General features: G+C 37.6%; 1 long non-coding RNA gene across 8 annotated transcripts in view; it reads right to left on the reverse strand.

Annotated features, from left to right (window-relative positions):
* LOC308200076 overlaps positions 1-18,481 on the reverse strand; it is a 60,136-nt gene that overhangs the window by 12,596 nt on the left and 29,059 nt on the right. For 2 of the 8 annotated variants that reach the window (XR_013955207.1, XR_013955208.1), the window contains exons 3-4: positions 14,824-14,952; positions 4,475-4,587 (exon numbers count right to left, since the gene is read on the reverse strand). This is a non-coding gene — a long non-coding RNA (uncharacterized lncRNA). The other 6 variants (XR_013955209.1, XR_013955213.1, XR_013955214.1 and 3 more) reach the window with 6 other exon arrangements.

The raw sequence follows: 18,481 nt of genomic DNA on the forward strand, positions 1-18,481 counted from the left end.
CTATTTCCTAATTATACCTGAGACTAGTGGATGCAAACAGGTATGAAAAATTAACATGCTGCCAAGGCTAATAAAAGAAAGTCCTATTACTTTCTGCCTAGTGCCCATGGTTGCATAGAACATGAGCTCAACTCACTTATGTGGAATAGTCAAAATTCAGAAGACATACATACTGTTTTTAGTGTACTATTACTACCCCATTATGGTAGCAGCCCTATAAACAATATACCTGGAAAAAGATATCTTCAAGGTGAGTACTAAGGATAGAGCAGTAGAAACAGAAATATTTAGCCCATTTTGTACAAGCTGGAAATCATTTGCAGTTCATCTAGGTCTTGTCTTCATCCAGAACTTTACAGAACCATATGATTTGTTTTTAAAAAACAAACTGGTGCATCTTTTTTCCTTCCTTTTTTTTATTTAAGTCAGACTGGGTTAGATTGATTTTGACATAATCTTTATTAGAGGCATGGGAAATTGAGGGGCGTTAGTTACTGACCACAGTATACCATGTTATAAACATAACAAAACCAGGTGATATTCTTGGTACTTCAGTGATACTACAGAGTTTAATGTTCCAACACTTGTTGCCAAAATTACTTGCAGTTAGAGTTTCTGGTGGTGACAGTTACATCCCTAGGGATATTTCAGCATGAATATAAATCTCAGGTTGAAGAGCTGGATATATGACAAGTTAATACTATTACTCTGAAAATATAGTTTTATATCAGTAATTTTAATACAGTGGTATGTAAGTTGCATTTGACTTGTAACGGTCTCATCAGCAAGGAAAGTTTTCAGTCTGGGTGCACAGCCTCTTTCTGTAAATACTGGAAATTACACATTATTTGTATCATCACTTCTTTTCCCTGATGTGTTGAGTATGCGACAACAATTCTTTCCAGTTCACATGCACCATTCAACCTAGCTTTTCTTGGCCTTTCAGACCTCTGCTTAGCAGCAATGTTGCATTAAAATAGTTCAGTTGCTTAAAATAGTTCAGTTGCTTAAAAATGGCCACAGTTATTTTTGTGGGCCTTTCCAGGTGTTTTTTCTTTCATAAAGGAGGAAAACAGAGAATCTAGCATATAGTTCAAGCATGTTTGTTCTAGTAGTTGGCTGATGCACTGAGCTTTTAGGAAATTCACTGGTGAGCATTTCAGGGTGGTCAAGCAGATTTTCTGTAGCTGCCTGCTAGGATATGGAAAAGGCCAGACCTTCACCCATGCAACTGGTAAAGCAATGGCTGACACCTCAGATTGAATTTCACAAAAATTAGCTAGTTACATCCATTGTTTTTAAAACAAATTGCTACTCATCTTGTGTTTGAAGGCAACTCATTCCAGAGATTGCAGTATGGACAAAAGGCTTATTCTGGAAGATTTTCTACGGTTTAACTTCCCTTTTAACATCTCCTTCTCTGCTATAACAGTCTGCAAACCTCCATTTTTTCCTCTTGTGAGAATAGATGCTTGCCTTTTGCAGTATTTGGGAGTGTAAAAATTATTTCAGCTACTCATTTGTACTGTGGAAGACTTGATACTTTATTATACTAAAGGCTGAGATGTAATGAGAGCAAGTCTGGTGGATAACCTGGTGGTAAGACCTTTCTGTCATCCGTGCTTGAAAGTAAAGGTCAAATATCATCCATCTGAATGCAAAACTTGCCAGCAAGTATGTTTTCTGTACTTTCCCCCCCTAATAAACAGGTCCAACAAAACACCCAATATAAGACAATGTCATCTACAAACTGTAATCAATACATCATCATTATCAGTGTTTCACAGCATTTCCCTTAAACCTGCAACAAGCAGCTCTACACCAGCCCCTGGTTGCCACTACACCAGGATTCACTTGGACTTAAGTATTTTCTTGGAGATTGGTTAAAGACTAATTGTTCTAAAAAATTTATCTCCTCATTTGATGGCACAGAATGAGAAAAGCAGTAATAATAGTTATACAGGAAACAACTCCTAAGAGCACTCAAATTATATCATTAATTAACAGTATTTGGTCCATTTCAATTTCCTAATTCTGCTTCTGCTTACATCACCTTCCTAATTCTGCTTACATAACCTAAAATGATGAGGTACCTACCAAAAAACATTGAAAGGTTTTGGTAACGTTGGCCAAATTATCTAAAAGGTTTGAGGGAAATAGCTCAGACATGAAGCACTAAATACATATTGCTTATTATAGCGTTTTGTGAAATACGATATAGTGTTGTACCACAAGAGAAAAGGAAGTCCTCAGGATCTACAACGTGAGAGAAGCAATGCATGGTTATTGCCATAGCCTATTCCAGATATCTCCTAATATTCAGAAAGAAAGGTGAAATACTGAAACCTAGGGTATTATATGTTAAACCTTGAAAACTGCTGCTTGCATGGCTTCCTTTCCCGAGTCAGATTTCTACTTAAAAAGTCTTTTCATAATTAAAATGTTCCCTGTCTATTTTTGACCAAGTCAAAATTCCTACAGAAATTTATTTTTAGTGAAAACTGGACATAAAGTTGCCATTACACATTTATTAGACTAGGACTCCAAAATGGGTGTTCCAAAAGGGGCTGTTCTAGGGAATACTATAAAACATAAATGTAATTACAAAAATACAAATATTTTGAATTAAACACCTTCCAATTATTCTTCCTAAAGGATAAAAAGCCTGACTGCAAAAGCAGTTCAAATATGCTGTAATTACAAGCCCTTCCATTAAAAGAAAAAACTCTAAACATATGCAGAGTATTGCATTTGATCCAGCAACTCAGTTCCTGGAGTTATGCTTATTTAGCCAGCAACCAGAAGCTTTTCTGATCTTTCCTGTGGATTCATGGGCATAGGATATTTAGTACAGCAGCTTAAAGAATGAAATTGAGAAATTAGGACATGCCATTTTATTACATAGGATGAAACATCTAAATTCTTCTGCTTGAGGATATAAAGCAAATATTAACAGCCTGTGGGTTAGAGAAAGTCTATCCTGTGGCAAGACATTCAGTAATGTGTGAATAGACATTCATTTACCTGCCTCTCAAAAGACTAACTTTGGCTTCTGAGCACTATCTTTAAATGGGCACGCAGGCTGACTGTATAGATCAAGCTGTTCCATATCCAGCTTCATGTACTCACCATAATTCTAAAAGCAAAAAAAAAAAAAAAAAAAAAAAACAACAAAACAGCAGAAATCTCTTTTCAACTTTTAAAATAATAATATTAAAAAAATTACTTCCACTTGACGCTATTTGCAACAAGAACTGGGCAGTCAGAGTGCAGTGAATATCTGTTCCCTGGACTAATTGTGATTGGTATGCCCTTTTCCTTTTGTCCTTAGCCTTGTTCATCCTGTTTTAAGCTGTAGCCTACTGCAGTTCTTTGCAATGTCTGAATACCTCCTGATATAAGAGGAAATACCCACTGAATGCTACCTAGGTGTTACTACAGACCATAACACACTCGGCATTCAGATCACATACAAGAGAACAGGCAACGATTCTCTTCTCTAATGTGCAAGTCATTTTTAAGAACACTGGTTTAGCTTTCTGCTAGTTTCAGTGGAAGCTAAATTCCACTTGCCAAACTTCTCACAGCTATGTCTTTTAACAACAGCATCAAGACAACCTTCAAGAAGAACATTCATCCTGGATCACAGCACTCAAGATCATAGTTTCTACAGTTAGCCAGCACAAACTTTGCCTTGTTATTCAGTTAGAAGATACTATTACAAATAGTGAGCAATAGCTAAGACAGATGGCAAATAACAGCTGTGCAGTTGTGGTATAGTCATTTTGTTAGAACGTAATCATCTAAGCTGTCAATTTAGCACTATAAATTAAAATGGCTGGTCAGCCAATAGCACCAGTGCTACTAGGGTGACTGAAGAGGACCAGAGGTTTTGAAACAGGAGATGCTGCTGCTTGTTTTGGACTCCAATCTTTGTGAGACTAATGACTGGTTTACAGCAAAAGCTGTGCATAGTTGCATTCCAAAAGGAATTATCTTCTAGATATCACTCATGTTGCAGATACTATTTGATACGAATAGTCATGTGATAACATCAGACCTGGAATGTCTCTTCTATGCCAAAGAGGACACTAAGATAAAGAGAAGGAAATGCTATCATCTCCAACAGCATCCGCCTTACCCTGATTCACTGCAGAACTTCAGCTGGAATTCTTCTGGCTTCCAGTTAAGTATTGTAAACCTGTCTCAAGGAGGGAGTTGCCTAAAAAGTCTAAGGATACAATTCTAAAACCCAAGGAAAAAATAGTTCTTCACAGAACATACAAGTCTTCAGACAAGACTAGTCCTCTAATATCTATCAGTTGCAACTGTCTTGCATCTTGCAGTCCTGGTAAGAGTCCAAGCACTAGGCCCCAGCTTCCACTTTTTTTCAATGACATCATGAAGCAAGACATGATCCTCAGAAATGCTGAGAGCAGATGGATGTCTTCACAACCCACTGCTACAAACTTACCTATTCATAGGAACAGAAGTGAAGCACGGTAAGTTGCCTTTGCAGACAGAGACTAAGAACTTGGTCTGGTAGATGCACGCAGTGGTAGGGAACGGGTAAAGGCCCTTATAAAACTGTAAGAACATTAAATTCAAAAGAGCAAAGAATACTAAAATCAGACTAGGTGGAGCAAGAAAAGCAAAAACGATTACTTATAAACCAAGATTCTAAGAACATACATTCCATGTTTTGCAGCTGGGAAATATCCAATTCCATGAGTCTTAATAAATCACATACCAGGATTGTAGTCCAAGTCCCAAAGGTATCAGTGGAACCTCAGCCATTTCACAGGTGCTACTCACATAAGTAACGCTGAAGAATCAAGATTTAAGATACACCAAGACTATGGAAATAACACCTGTGATACCATTCTCCTAAAGTTATACTAGTACCACAACTTCAGTGTTCTACTCAATTTCAGGAGTATGGGCCTTTAACTAAACAAGCTGAAAGTGTCTGGTGTCTGTCTTCTTAGTTACTACAGATAATTCTATTCTATTACCTTTTTATTAGTATTTATAATTCAGTTAATAAATACCGTATTTCTTAACCACTTTCCTTTTTTTTTTTTTTTTGTATCTGAATAAAGTCATAATCTTTGGGAAAAGTAGAAGTAAACATAGTTTCTACTTATGCATTCTACTTTCCTCCTCTATACTGTCCCCACATAAAGGCATATTAAACAAGATCTGTCCCTATCAAAAATATTCTCGAAGCATGGTTAAAACAAAACTATCCCAGAATGAAAACAGCTCTGACAAATCTACATTACAGTTGCAGCAAAGTCCCTTGGGCATGCTTTACTGCACATTGTGCTGCTTGGGTGGTTGAAGGCATGAGAATCGAAACACCCCTGAAGTAGTCTATTATGGAGTAATACGTGCCTTATTGTGTTTTTGTACTCAGATGAACCACACAATTATCAAACTAACACTTCATTCACTTCATCTCATTGAACTTAACCTATACCATTTTACAATTCTACACTTACTTGAGCTACTTCAGCTTAATAGTAAATTAAAAACAGCAGTTTTATGAACTCCTATTTATGCTAAGAACATAACTTGTTTTTGCCTGCTGTAAGATTTGCAGGTTAAACAGTCTCATTAATTTTGTGTATGATGTCAGCAGGACCTGTTGAGTTAATTTAAGGATTCAGTATGTAGAGAACAAATCTCCACAATTGTTTCTGGAGCAGTGAAATAACTTTTATGACTTTTCTTCCCTTTGTACATGGATCCACTGGATCCTTTATAGCTAATCTTATAAAGGACTGAAACCTAAAAATATAGTGACTTGCAGAATTAAATGCAAAGTTTGGAAAAAGCCTAATTAGGAATAACAACTACACCTAGGAAAATTGAAGTGCTAAATATTTTGACAAAACAGTATTTGGTACCACTGCTTATTTTTAAACTAAAGTTTCTGTAGCTCAAAAGGCTTAATTAACTGGTTAAGAACAGCAACAGCCTTGAAAATCTCCACAAGCAAAATAAACTGTTATAGCTCATTTCAATGAAATTCATGGCATACTAGTCAAGGCAAACACTTTATAAACGCATTGTTTTTACATCCATACGTGAATCACAATCAGTCTTAGCTGCTACTAGGGATTTTGCTCAATTGTGAAGCTGTAATATATTGCATGGCTTTGAGATTTCCCTTTACGTTTTGACTCTTCACTCTTCTTTGTTCAAGTAATAAGTTTTCTTGTCAAAGGGACACAGGAATATCTTGCTGGACATTCCAGTAGATAGTTTTACTTTCTTCAGATAATGAGGAATAAAAAACTATTTGCTAAAACATTTTACTAACACAAATGCTTCTGCATCTGTGCCCAGATAGTCATATAAATCAGAATGACGTCTTTTCCTGGAAAGCATGGCACACTGGACACTTGACAAGACACTTTACATGCTACTTTAAATTTATTAGCTACTTTCCTACTACTGCTGAAAGAGAAAGTCACTGTCCAAAGGTCTGTGTTCTCTCCATATATGCCAAATAGACCTTTTTTTCCTTCCAAAGTGTACCATCCCCAAGGATTAGCTGTTTCCTTATGCAATTGTACAGTAGAAAGCATTTATACTTTATAGTAACCAGAAATTGTTACGATCTTCAGGCAAACACTAACTAAAGGGGGTAACTTCCCAACTATAACAATTTCTGGAAGTGAGTTGTCATCAGCTGAAGCCTTGAATCCAGAGACGGACAAATCCAGAAAGAAAGTGTCTTTAAACAGATGTGTTCTACCTTTCAAATACTTACAATTCATAAAATATTTCCTTAATGTATAAAAATGAATATTTACTGCTTAGATATCAAGTCTGCTGCAAGATCTATGAGCATCATTAGTAACTGTAAATACATCCTCCTGAAAAATAAAGGATTTATTCTTTTAACAAGAGAAGTAGTTATTTGCCCTTGACTTTGGCATATGCAAAAGTTGATTTCCCTTTATGGGTAAAAATTACCGAGGAAAAAAGGAATATAACTGGTTGCACATGCTAAATTTCTCAAGTTTCATCCAGGCTTTGATTCTTCTTCCATACACTGAATGAAGTCCTGAATATACTAGCTGTCAAGCTTACATTAATGATAAAGCCTAATTAGAAGGGAAGACCAAACTGACTGACTTCATTCAAAAACTTACCACCTAATGCTCCAGTAGCACCACTAACTGTATGTGCAAGGACAACCCAATTCACAATCACCAGGTAAGTCAGTAACCACGTTGGAGCCTGCCAGTGTCAGTTCTGGTGCCTACACATCCCTGCTGACTCTTCCTTTTTCTTCCATTCGCATATCTGACTTGGTGCCATGCTGCACAAGAGAAGCTTTATCCTTTTCTTCCCAATGTGCAAACTAGAAAGATTTTTAGCTATGAATTTTTGAAAGTTAACAAAGATATTTACTTAGTGAAGATTTTATCAGCTTTACCTTAATTGCTAGAAGGGAATAACTAGTGATAAAAATCATATGCTTTATTAATATATAAATAAATTATGATAGCAGCCTTTCTATCTCTCAGAAGTTGGCTGAAAAGCAGATTGTCATGGCTGGATGGCATTTACTTTTCTATTTGTCAATATTTGTAGAATTTTATTACTTGCCGTGCCAAGTTTAAAATGACTAATGGAAATATTAAAATGGAATTAACCTAACTAAATAAAACTGGTTTGGTGTTATTTCCCTGGAAGTGACTTACTGTGCTTTCTGAAACAAAGCACGGGGGAAAAAATGGGTTATATTCAAGCTTACAAGTTGTTCATTTACTTATTCACTTTCAGAAACTTTCTTTTCCAAGCAGAGGCCAGCCATGGTGCTTTATAAGAACTGTACCTCAAATATTTACATTTTTATTTACACAGAAGAGAAGGTTAAAAATGGCCAGAGGGTTCCCAGCCCCACTAACTTATCAAATGTTCTACTTCAATTGCCACTGTAGTACTGCTCTTTTCCTAATGGCCCATGCCAGTAACATCACTGCACTGAAATAAGTCACTGCTACAAAGTTTTGCCAGCCTAACAGTGTTAGCCTTACATGAAAAACACACACCTCTAGTTGATACGAAGGTGCTAACAAAACTCCAGCAGTCAAGAGAAGACCTCTGTCAAAAGAGGAAACCTCTCGTCAAGTTGGTTTTGCTGCCTGCAGTGACAGCATAAGTCATCACAAAAGTCAACACACAAGTCATCTGTGGAATGAATACAGCTCGCATTTCCTATACGGCATTCCACCATCACAGCCACAACAGTTGCTGTTCAGAGACATTAGTAGCTGTAATATTGTTGGGCAATCCATAAAAGAATCAGAATAAAATGATTAATCTCCCTTTACACTTTTCATGCACTAATTTTTAACTTTTTCAAAAGACAGAAACCAGCATATGAAGTAATTCATTGAGTTACTTGCAATAAAGTGGAAATAAATTTACTTAGGCAAAGAAACAAAGCTTTGAAAGCCCTATAAGAATTGATTGCTGGAAGAAGATAGCCTAACTGAAAAATCAGAAAGGAACCAGAAGCCAGAAAACAAAACACGATCTCACCTTCAAAGAAGTAGCTCTCTAGCCAAAAATATTTAGGGAGCTGTGGGAGGTACAGAGCCAGACACACATCAGGTATCTGCATTACATCTGTTCTATACAGACAACATAGCAGTGCTCTAGCAGATCCCGCAGTCGCTACCAGCAAAGCTCTCTTGTAGCTGTTATCACATGTGCTTAAGTTGTTTCCACGGGAAGCCCAGGCAGAAACATTGACAATCCAATAACATACTCAGAACCTGAATGATAGAAACCACCTTTCCTTTTCAGGTATCAAAATGTACTGTTAAAACACCTACTCTATATTAGGAGAAAAGGGAGCAGGAAGACAGTATGACTTTAGTTCACTCCTCTTACTCTTGCATTGCTTTATCCATACAGACAGTTAATTCCAACTCCACTGCCACTTACTTTTGACTTATAGATTCTATATTAGAAGCATGTCAGCTTTTTCATTAAACACAGACTCGGTCCTAGGGAAAGCACACCATGGATGTGGGAGTTTTTGGCACCTTAGATTTATGACCCTTGTATTCCTCCTTCTCTTCCAACAGCCTACATGCAATCATATTCACACTTCTTCACTCCAATCTCTTAAGTCACCACTACCAGTATTAACATCTCAAAGTCTTCATTATCACTGCAGGGAGGCTCCTGCAACTATGAAGACACATTTTTAGTCCACATGTGATAGATGCAATCCATCTATTTCTAATTTAATACAGTGAGCCATGTTTAAGTCACTGGAAGAAATTTTCTTGAGGCTGAAGGCAGAGTTTATGAGCCACTCCTCACCTCTTGGCTTCTTTACCTGTTTTTCTTTTATTCTTCCAAATACTTTAAAGATCAAGAGAATAAACGGGAGTTGCAGTACTATACCATAGAAAAGGTGTTCACTGCTGCATTCTGCAGGTTTCCAAGTGCTGGAATAAGAGAACAATTGCTGACATAGAACTTAATGCATTTCTTAATTCACTTTTACCTGGTTAAATAATAAGCTGTTATTCTCACTTCATAGATAGGAATACGAACAGACTAACATGGCTTTATCCAAGGTCCTTTGACACTCACTGGTAGAGCTACCATTAAAACAAGTTGCAACTTTTCCTCGTTTGCTGATTATAGGGCCATATTTCTTCCTGCCTTCTTTACCTTCAGTGGCACCCTTCATTCTTTCTTTAGAACCTTCTAAGCACCAGGTCAACTGAAAAACTCAGACTGACTTACTGGAAGATGAGTTGTGTTCTGCAGGCAGTTGTGGTGCCAGTACATTGCCACGAGTTGAAATCCATATAGTTTGTGGTTACTTCACTGTGAAGCAGTGACTAAGATGACTGGCTTTGTCTCATTGTCATCTACGGCAAACACCAGTATTGGCTTTAAGGTCTATAGTATAAATGAGTCAACTTAAGCACAGTAAAAAGATTTGCAGAACATGGATGCAAAAAGCCAAGATGCTCATGCATATCCAAAAACCTGAATCTTTTAATGTCAACTTACATTATATAAGGGTAATAGGATAACATGACCCTTAGTCTAATTCTGCTTTGCAATTGCTTGCAAAATTATGCAGCTCATGACAAATAAAGTTTAGCCATAAACAGTTTTTCTGATTAAATCTCATTGTTAGCAGTGCAGCACTAGCTGGGCAATCTGCTAGCACTGAACACGTTAATGCAGCAGTCTTCCTCTTCATTCCAACTTCATTTTTTCATTTTTTGTACCTTGAATTGGTACGTAAAACATTTCATGCCTACATCGTTCAACAGACTCAACATTCAAGACCGCATAACACAACTGCTCAAAAGTTAAACAAAGGCACTTGAACTTAGAATGAAATGCAATGGTTGGTTTTAGTTTGTCACCACTCTCCCTTGCACATTTCCTTGAAGCATCAGCTCTTCCTTATCAGGGATGTTTGGTCAGTCTACTTGCGAAAACACTTGCCACACTACTGTCACAACAAAGGTCACCTCCAAAAATACACATGGCTCTAGGATTAAAACCTTGAATCCCAGCCCTTGTATCAAAGGTATTAGACTGATACATTGCCAAAAATGTAATAGCGTGCAATGATATACTATCTGCAATTAAATGTTATCATTACATGGTCACTGCAAGAGAAAGATCTCAAGTTAACAGAGCCATGCCTCCTGCAGTCTGCAGTTACAAGAAATTACAGGAGTGTTGAGCTTACACTAAGATTTATGTACTGGGTGTGGCTTTCCGTTCAAGAGTAATTCTTCCCAGAAATTTATGAAATGTGTTGACAATAAGTACTTAAACACTTCAATAAACTACAGTTTTGCCTACAGTCTCGTAGGCTGTAATTAACTTGTTCATTCTCAATGCTCTGATCTTGCCAACTGCAATGTGGATCTTGGTGTTGTGGTACAGCTTAGGTATGTGCAGGAATAGTTTTGTGTGGATTATCTTCTTCCATAGAAAAAAATATTCAAGTTCCTGCTCTGGACTGGAGGGCTTTTCCCAGATTGTGGCCAAACCAGATGAAAAAAACTCTTCAATCTTACTTTCTATATGCCAGTTCAATATTATAATAGCCTGAAGAAAATACCATGATCTCTTTGAAAAATATTCTGTGGAGTAGGTTTTAATTCTGATGGGACAGCATAATTATTTTTTTGGCTAAACAGTCCATACAATTAGAAAATCTTTAAGTTGATTTCTTTAAATCAGAATCACAGAATCTCTTCACTTAGGAATATTTTCTAATGCTAAAATGATTTTATTACATTTATACATACTGTATCCAAGTAAGATAAACATTAAACTGTACAAGCCAGTGAATTTGCTCCAGGAATTCAAAAGATTAGCTGAACCTTGACATCCATACTGCTGCCAGTGTGGTGGCCCAGGGTCCATGTGTTTCCTCCTTCCAGAAACTGTTCCAAGTACTGAGTTTTTTTGTTTGTTTCTTTTTAAGCATGTAGGCATGTAGGTACCATCAAGATGATTTTGTGGCCTTCATATTTCCTGGGGATTTGATTCTGTGCAGCTCATAGCCTGGAACACTTCTCAAGCTTGTCATTATGAGCCTTCAGGTCTTCCTCCCTCTCATCAACACGGAGGAGATATACTGACAGCAGCTCATTGTCATTCCCATGTGCTTTTCTGATTGCCTGAAGTGATGCTTATGCACTTCCATTATCAAGTCATCCTTATTCATTCTGTTGCTTTGCCATCAAATTCAGAATCTTGTCACTGACACTGATGAGTGATCTCCTTGTTTGCCTGGCCATTCCTTGACAGCTCTAATACTGTTGCACTTGTTCCTGACAGATTGAGGAGGGAAAAAACTGGCTAGTGCCCTTGAAAATTCATCAATTGTTTTCTGTCCACAGGCTTTCACATAATACCATTGTGCACTGTTCCTTTTTCTTACTACTGTGCCAAACTTTATTTTACACTTTTGTAAAGTTATCATCCCAGCCAAGGAAATGGCAAGTGAACTTCACCTTCCAACTATCCAAACATTTTGGTGGTTTGGGAGGGAGATGAGGAAGCAATGAGCAAAGACACCCAATAGAAAGACAGCACAGCAATAAGTGGTATTCTCTGGCCATCTTTCAGCCTGATGCCATGCCACAATACATTATAAAGGTCCAGGTATCAGAATCAGAATGTCTACTTCAGGCACCTAAAATGGAATCCTCTATGACAGAAGTATCTGCATCTTCCTGCAGACTCAAAAAAGAGCAATGGCTGAAGTTCAAAACACTGGCCAAGGGATGTTTGCCTCAATAGAAAATTTCAAAGATTAGATGAAATTGTTATTTACATTTTATGTGATATTCCATCTCAACACCCCAGAAACAGGTAACTCACATAAATAACAAAACCCCTCCTGCATTTGTGATAGGGTAGCTCAAGGAAAGGGTAGTTTGACACGGTGATGAGTGCCCTGAAGTGCGGTTCTACAGTAGCCAAGGCTGGACACGATTACCATTTTCTGAGATGATCTTTTACGTTCATTCCTTAAGCTACCACTTTTACCCTAGAAAAGTTATTTCCCACAGGCCAAAATTTTGCTGTTTCATACATGAAAATGGGAAAGCCAGAAAGACTGCCAAGTGCATGTGGAAGACTCACACAGACAAATAGAGCAGTATGCAGTAACACGTTTGTCTGTGGTTCTTCCAGGTCTACACAAATGCAAAGTTGCAACACCTAATGTGTGATGACAAATACTGCAATACTTAAACCAGGATAAGTCATTAGACATTCTGATTAAAAAATATAAAAGTAGTCACAAATCACAACTAGTAACTAAGTCTATCTAATCACAGTATTAAAAAGATCACATTGATAATATTGTTGACATTCATTTCAGAAAGTGGCACTGCAATTCCATCTCTAACAACTTAGCCTTTGCTCACGTGTCAAGGTGAACTGCTACTTTTGATGTAGGTGCTTTAAGTCTACCATGTGTTAATTCTATTTTGCAGTTCATCAGTAAGTAATTTTGCTAATTTCATGTCAATCCAAAGACAGTAACTATATATAAGTTAGCACAAATACGGAAAATGATCTTAACATGAGAATGAGGTGCCCTGCATGCTCAAAGTTTACTGCCAAGAGCTTTTTGTAAGAGGTACCTCAAATACCTGAAGAATCATATATGCTGTTGAATTATGCTTAGCCATCTTGTTCTGCTTACATACTGCAGACATTGCTGTTGAACTCTCCTCTAGGTGTGGAAGATATCTTGACATTTCAAAGGCAAAAGTAATGTGTGTAGCTTGCAAAACGTTTTTAATTATCGTGCAGTTGGTTGGCAAGATTGATAGTGAAAGTAAGACAGCTAAGTTATAATCATTTCTGTGCGCATGCAAGACATTCAATGAAAGAAAAATAAAATATGGTTGATTCAAAGAAGACAATCAGGGCATTTTTAAAGAAAACTGAGGCCATAGTTTCTATAAGTACTCAGGCAATGAACTGGTCATATATATTCAAGACTAACTTTAATAGTTAGACTATATTCAATTATTTTATGTCCTGAAAGGGTCTTTTTTTTTTTCCTTCCTATTCTTTAGATTGAGAAACATATCTTGGATTCGCTGTTTTATAGTAAGTAGTGGGGAGGAAGACTGAGCAGCTGACTTGTTGCTGCAAAACTGACACATCAGATCTTTGGGAAAGGTACTTGCTCATCTCATCAGGTATCTCGCGTACTAATTAAATTGATGGATTATTGGACAGGGAGAAATCTTCAAAGCTGTTTTAGGAACGCTGGAGGCATTCTGTAGAAACAGAAATGCAAACAGCTTGATGGTTAATGGGATACAACTAAATGCACAAGTAGTATGTTACAATACTGCCTATGGGCTGTTAGAGAACCTTCCCTCTCCCCTAAAACACGTGTATTAATGGTGATACATTAAGGAAGCTTTCAGCACTTCAACGTGCAGCTAGCTTATTCTTTAGGAAAGTCTGTTCTTTAATCACATTTATTTACCATATATTCGCTTGTAAGCAGCACTGACATGACATCTCAGCCAAGTGTTACTTGCATATAGGATCAAATACCAAGTCAGGTATAGTGCAATATATACACAGACAGCAATTTATGTCTCTAGTATTCTATTAAAAAAAAAAAAAAAGAGAGAGAGAGAGAGAGAGAGAGAGAGATGTCTGATTTAACTGAAAAAGAAAAATCCTAGCCAAAATGTTACTTCTGTTCAAGCATACATGCAGTTTGATACCATGGTGCCCAAAAAGCATTTAGTAATACTAGAACTTTATTTGAAGTGTGTGGGAGAATAGAGACCTGTGCATTCTGGCAGGATGCAACTATCTGACGATTTCATCTTTACCACTAATTATTGATTTCATATTTAAAGGCTCCACACAGTTCAGATAAAATAAAACACTTCCAAGTTCTCACAGTGCTTTAGAGCATGAAGTCAGATTTCAGTGTTGACCACCATAGAATGGAATGGGACACCATGCCCTCCCTTCCACCCCCATCCCTCAAACAGGGCCTCAGGTTCTGGGAGGCTTAACCACACCAGCCACTTAGTCCCTAACTTCAGTCTTGCTAACTCTTAGCAAGGAGAACTAAAACAAGAAAATTTTCTGAAGTTGTTATGCAAGAGACTTATTCTGAAATCACAATTCCTACATGAAATCTACAGTCACAAAACTTATGGTATGTAGGGTTACTAAACATCTTCATATTGATGGAAAGAAGTTAGAGGAATGCATAGTATACTTGAGTCTCAAAAGATCATGACTTACTGAATGGTTTTGAATTCACTGACCATAATGGGACATCAGCTTTCTGGTTACCCACATGATACAGAAACTGTTCCTTGCAGCTCTGACCTTATGGTGGAGGGGGATCACTGACCATCAGGATTCTGTTACCTGGGGAAAAAACAGAAGCTAAACTTCACACGTGGCAGTAGAAAAGGGATAAAAGTTGCCAACCCTGCTTTATCTCTGAATGCTGCTAGGACAGACCACCTTCACAGATTCTGAGCAAGGCAGAGGCATGACCAGGTAAGCCAGTGCAGGACACAACTCACATCCCTGCAGAACAATTTCAGCTTATACCACTTAGCAGTTCACCCTTAAAAACTTTACCGCGATGCCACTTGTCACTCATCACTAAAACATTTATTTCTCAAGGATGTAAGCCTTGACACCACAGTGATTTAGACTGAACCGAGAAGCAGCCTAAGGCTACACAGCATTTATGTCACACGACCTCCAACAAACACGTGCTAGGAATGCATTAAGAACAATCATTTCACTAGTATTTTGAAGTCTCTTGCTAGTTTGCGATTGTGATACAACACAGCCACTAGATGATGATAACTGAAAACAAATTTGCTAAACATGCTTTTGCTATCAGTCCTCCTCAGAGGAGAACTAAATGACAAAGACTTAGCTGTCAGCAGATATGCACAGACAAAAAGTTGCAATGGTGTTAGAAATTACATACAATGAAGCTGAGACCTACTTCATGCTTTTGGCTAAAAGCAAAACAATTTCAGATGGTGCTGGCAATTTATTTGAAGTCACTTATTCTCCAGAACAAATTTGAGCCAAATATTTGATGGTATTCAGCAGCTTAGTCTGATTTTTCCAACCTTGTTTATGAACAATGGCAGCACTCCAGTTTTATGAAATAAAGAAAAATGACAAAAAAGCTGCTATATTGGATTCTGCCATTTGTAGGAAATAAAGATAATGTGATTACTCTTAATGGGTTTAAAGTTTGGCAAGTCAGCCCTGTTAAAAAATACACCCATCTAAAATATCAGATCAGCACAGAACCTGTAACTGATCACTGTTCTAGGAACTGAACATATTTCAGAGTTGTTTTTAAAAAACAGAAGGGGAAATATTGCAGAGTATGTTTTTCACTACAATAATTCTTGTAAAGAAAATGTGACAAAGTCTTGGTGTTCCTTGAGTCACTAACACTGATTTTATTCACATACATGAGGCAATACCAGTGTCTGGCTAAATAAGAATGCTCTTAGGTGAAATTCACTTTCCATTTTATAGTGTACAGGAGCAGAAATGATTACAGGAGAGAAAAAATAGCTGCTTCCCAAATGCCTGACCAGCATGACTTCCCTCTGGATGGCTGTAGAGTCCTTGCTACCAGGAAGTTAGAAGTATGCATTGGTGCTTTACCTACATGAAGGGAAACTGCATACTTCAGGAAAGGCTCATATGACTACACCGGCAATGACCCCAGCAGAGAAAGAACTTATCTGGCAGAAACATTACTTTGACAGTATAGTTAAACTGTGATTTAGAGACCACATGCCTAGCTCTTACTGCTAAAATTTACTGCTCCAAGTGGAAAGGTAGCCTGCTGCTACAGTATTACAGTACTGTGTACTGTAATTGTGCCTATTCCAGCAGGACACAGGCTGGTGACCCTACCGGAGAAAGCTTACATTCAAAGCCTCTGGCTGGCTAGAGAATGGACCTGATATGTTTGCTTTAAAGCAGTATCTAGAACAGCTGAAGGATGATGTTGAACAAATGATTCAGAAAAAGCTTAGATTGCTCTTGGCACCTTGCTTTGGAAGTGCGTTTCACACAAACTGTCAGCGCAGGGCTGTGCTGACTTGGGTACCTATATGTAAAGAGGCCCAAGCAGGTATCATCTTCCCTGCTCAGGCCTCTAAAGAAATATAGGTGTTCACAAACCATTGCTGGTGTTTGGCACTTTCTCATTGATCAGAAAGATAGATGACAGGCAGGAACAAAATCAGGACTATTTATGGTCAGGAAACTGTTTAATATTAAACATTTTTTCCCCTTCTCCCCTTGGTAAGGACAAACATTTCTGCTAAAATAACTTCTGGGGAAGCCTCATTCTTTTTAGGCCACTAACAAACTTCCTCCTAGACAGGTGAAATTCTCATTCACAAGGAAACCTTCCTCATGTTCTCCAACAGTATCGAACAAGTAGTCAGGGCCACTCTCAGACAAAAAGAATATAGAAACTGCTGACGGCATGCTGGAAGAAGAGCTTTCAGCAAAAAGCAGTATGCAGCATCATGCTTCTTCCCAAGTTAAAATCTTCAGCCAAGCAAATTATATTTCTTTAAACCCTGTTATTTGATAAATTCTTAAACTGGGTATACATTACAGGACAGCCTAGTGCCTAGAATGAAACCAAAAGGTATCCTTCCTGATTGCTTTTATTTTTAGTTTAATTTGTGATTACATCAATTCCAAGCAGTTTTAACATAAATCATAAAAGGCATAGAAGTCATTCCATTCACACTGGAAAGAACTGATCTCTAATACCATCTACTTCAGGATACCGCTTATTAAGAAAAACAAGCTACTGAGGACTTCTCTTGCATTAGTAGTTTTATCACTCTCCTACAAGTAGTAGCAATGGATTTTTACAAAGCCAGATCAGTCCTTAAGAAGTTGGCTTAATTTATAAAGACATTGTTTTTTTTCATGATCTAGAACCTACAAAGCCATCCCAGTGCTTTATGACCCTTATATATGCATTTTGTTACCCTTTACATAGGAGACTACTTTGCATTGACTGTAAGGTAAAAATATACAGTGAAGCAGGTACTGAGAAACAATGAATCCTGCAGTACAAGACACCCAAATGTTAGTTACTTGTTCCTGCTTATCTGAGCCAGCTGAGGCTTTAGGAGAGAAAGTACCCATATTCCATTATCTAGGTACTTCCTTCTTACTATTTTCTGCTAGAGCCTTCTGAAGAATATTTTGCTATTTTTGACCAGGCCCTGGAACCAAGAAAGTTAATATTCCACAAGAAAGTTGGACTGGAGTTTTATTTGTTGATTCTCAATAGGCTTTGCTTATCAAATATTCTCATTTCAGCAACTTCTACAGTTTATGGCAACACAGTTCTGTATTACAATAAACCACTCTTCATGGTTTAAGAGAATATAAAATTAAGGATTAGCCAGTAAATATTACTACAGCGACCAGACAACTGTCAGTACCACATGACTCAGTTTGGAATAATCTTTCCCCCTTCTCCCACCTCCCTGATTTTCATGGAGATTTTGATTTTCAACTCACATTGGAGTTACTTTTTATTAAGTTCTGGGACCTACAGATAAGCAAACTGGGAAATTTCTTTTTACATGTAGCCCTCAGCATGCTTTAACCCATTTTGGACACAAATTATATTCCTAATGCAGAGTGCTCTGCTGGCTAAATTTATCTGCCATTGTTCACAGAATCAAATACTCAAATGTAGCAGTCTTGCTTTCTCAGCCCTGCACTATTGTACATACCCACTCAGCTTCCACAGGCATCCCACTGAAATGACAAGTAGGGTTGGCTTGTTTGGAGCACAAGGAAACACTTGCCAAGTCATTAGACATCTTCCTTGATACATTTAGCTTTTTTGATCTCACAGGTAATCTGA

Source organism: Anser brachyrhynchus (assembly GCF_964034855.1).
Source record: "Anser brachyrhynchus genome assembly, chromosome: 9".
Taxonomy (NCBI): Eukaryota; Metazoa; Chordata; class Aves; order Anseriformes; family Anatidae; genus Anser; species Anser brachyrhynchus.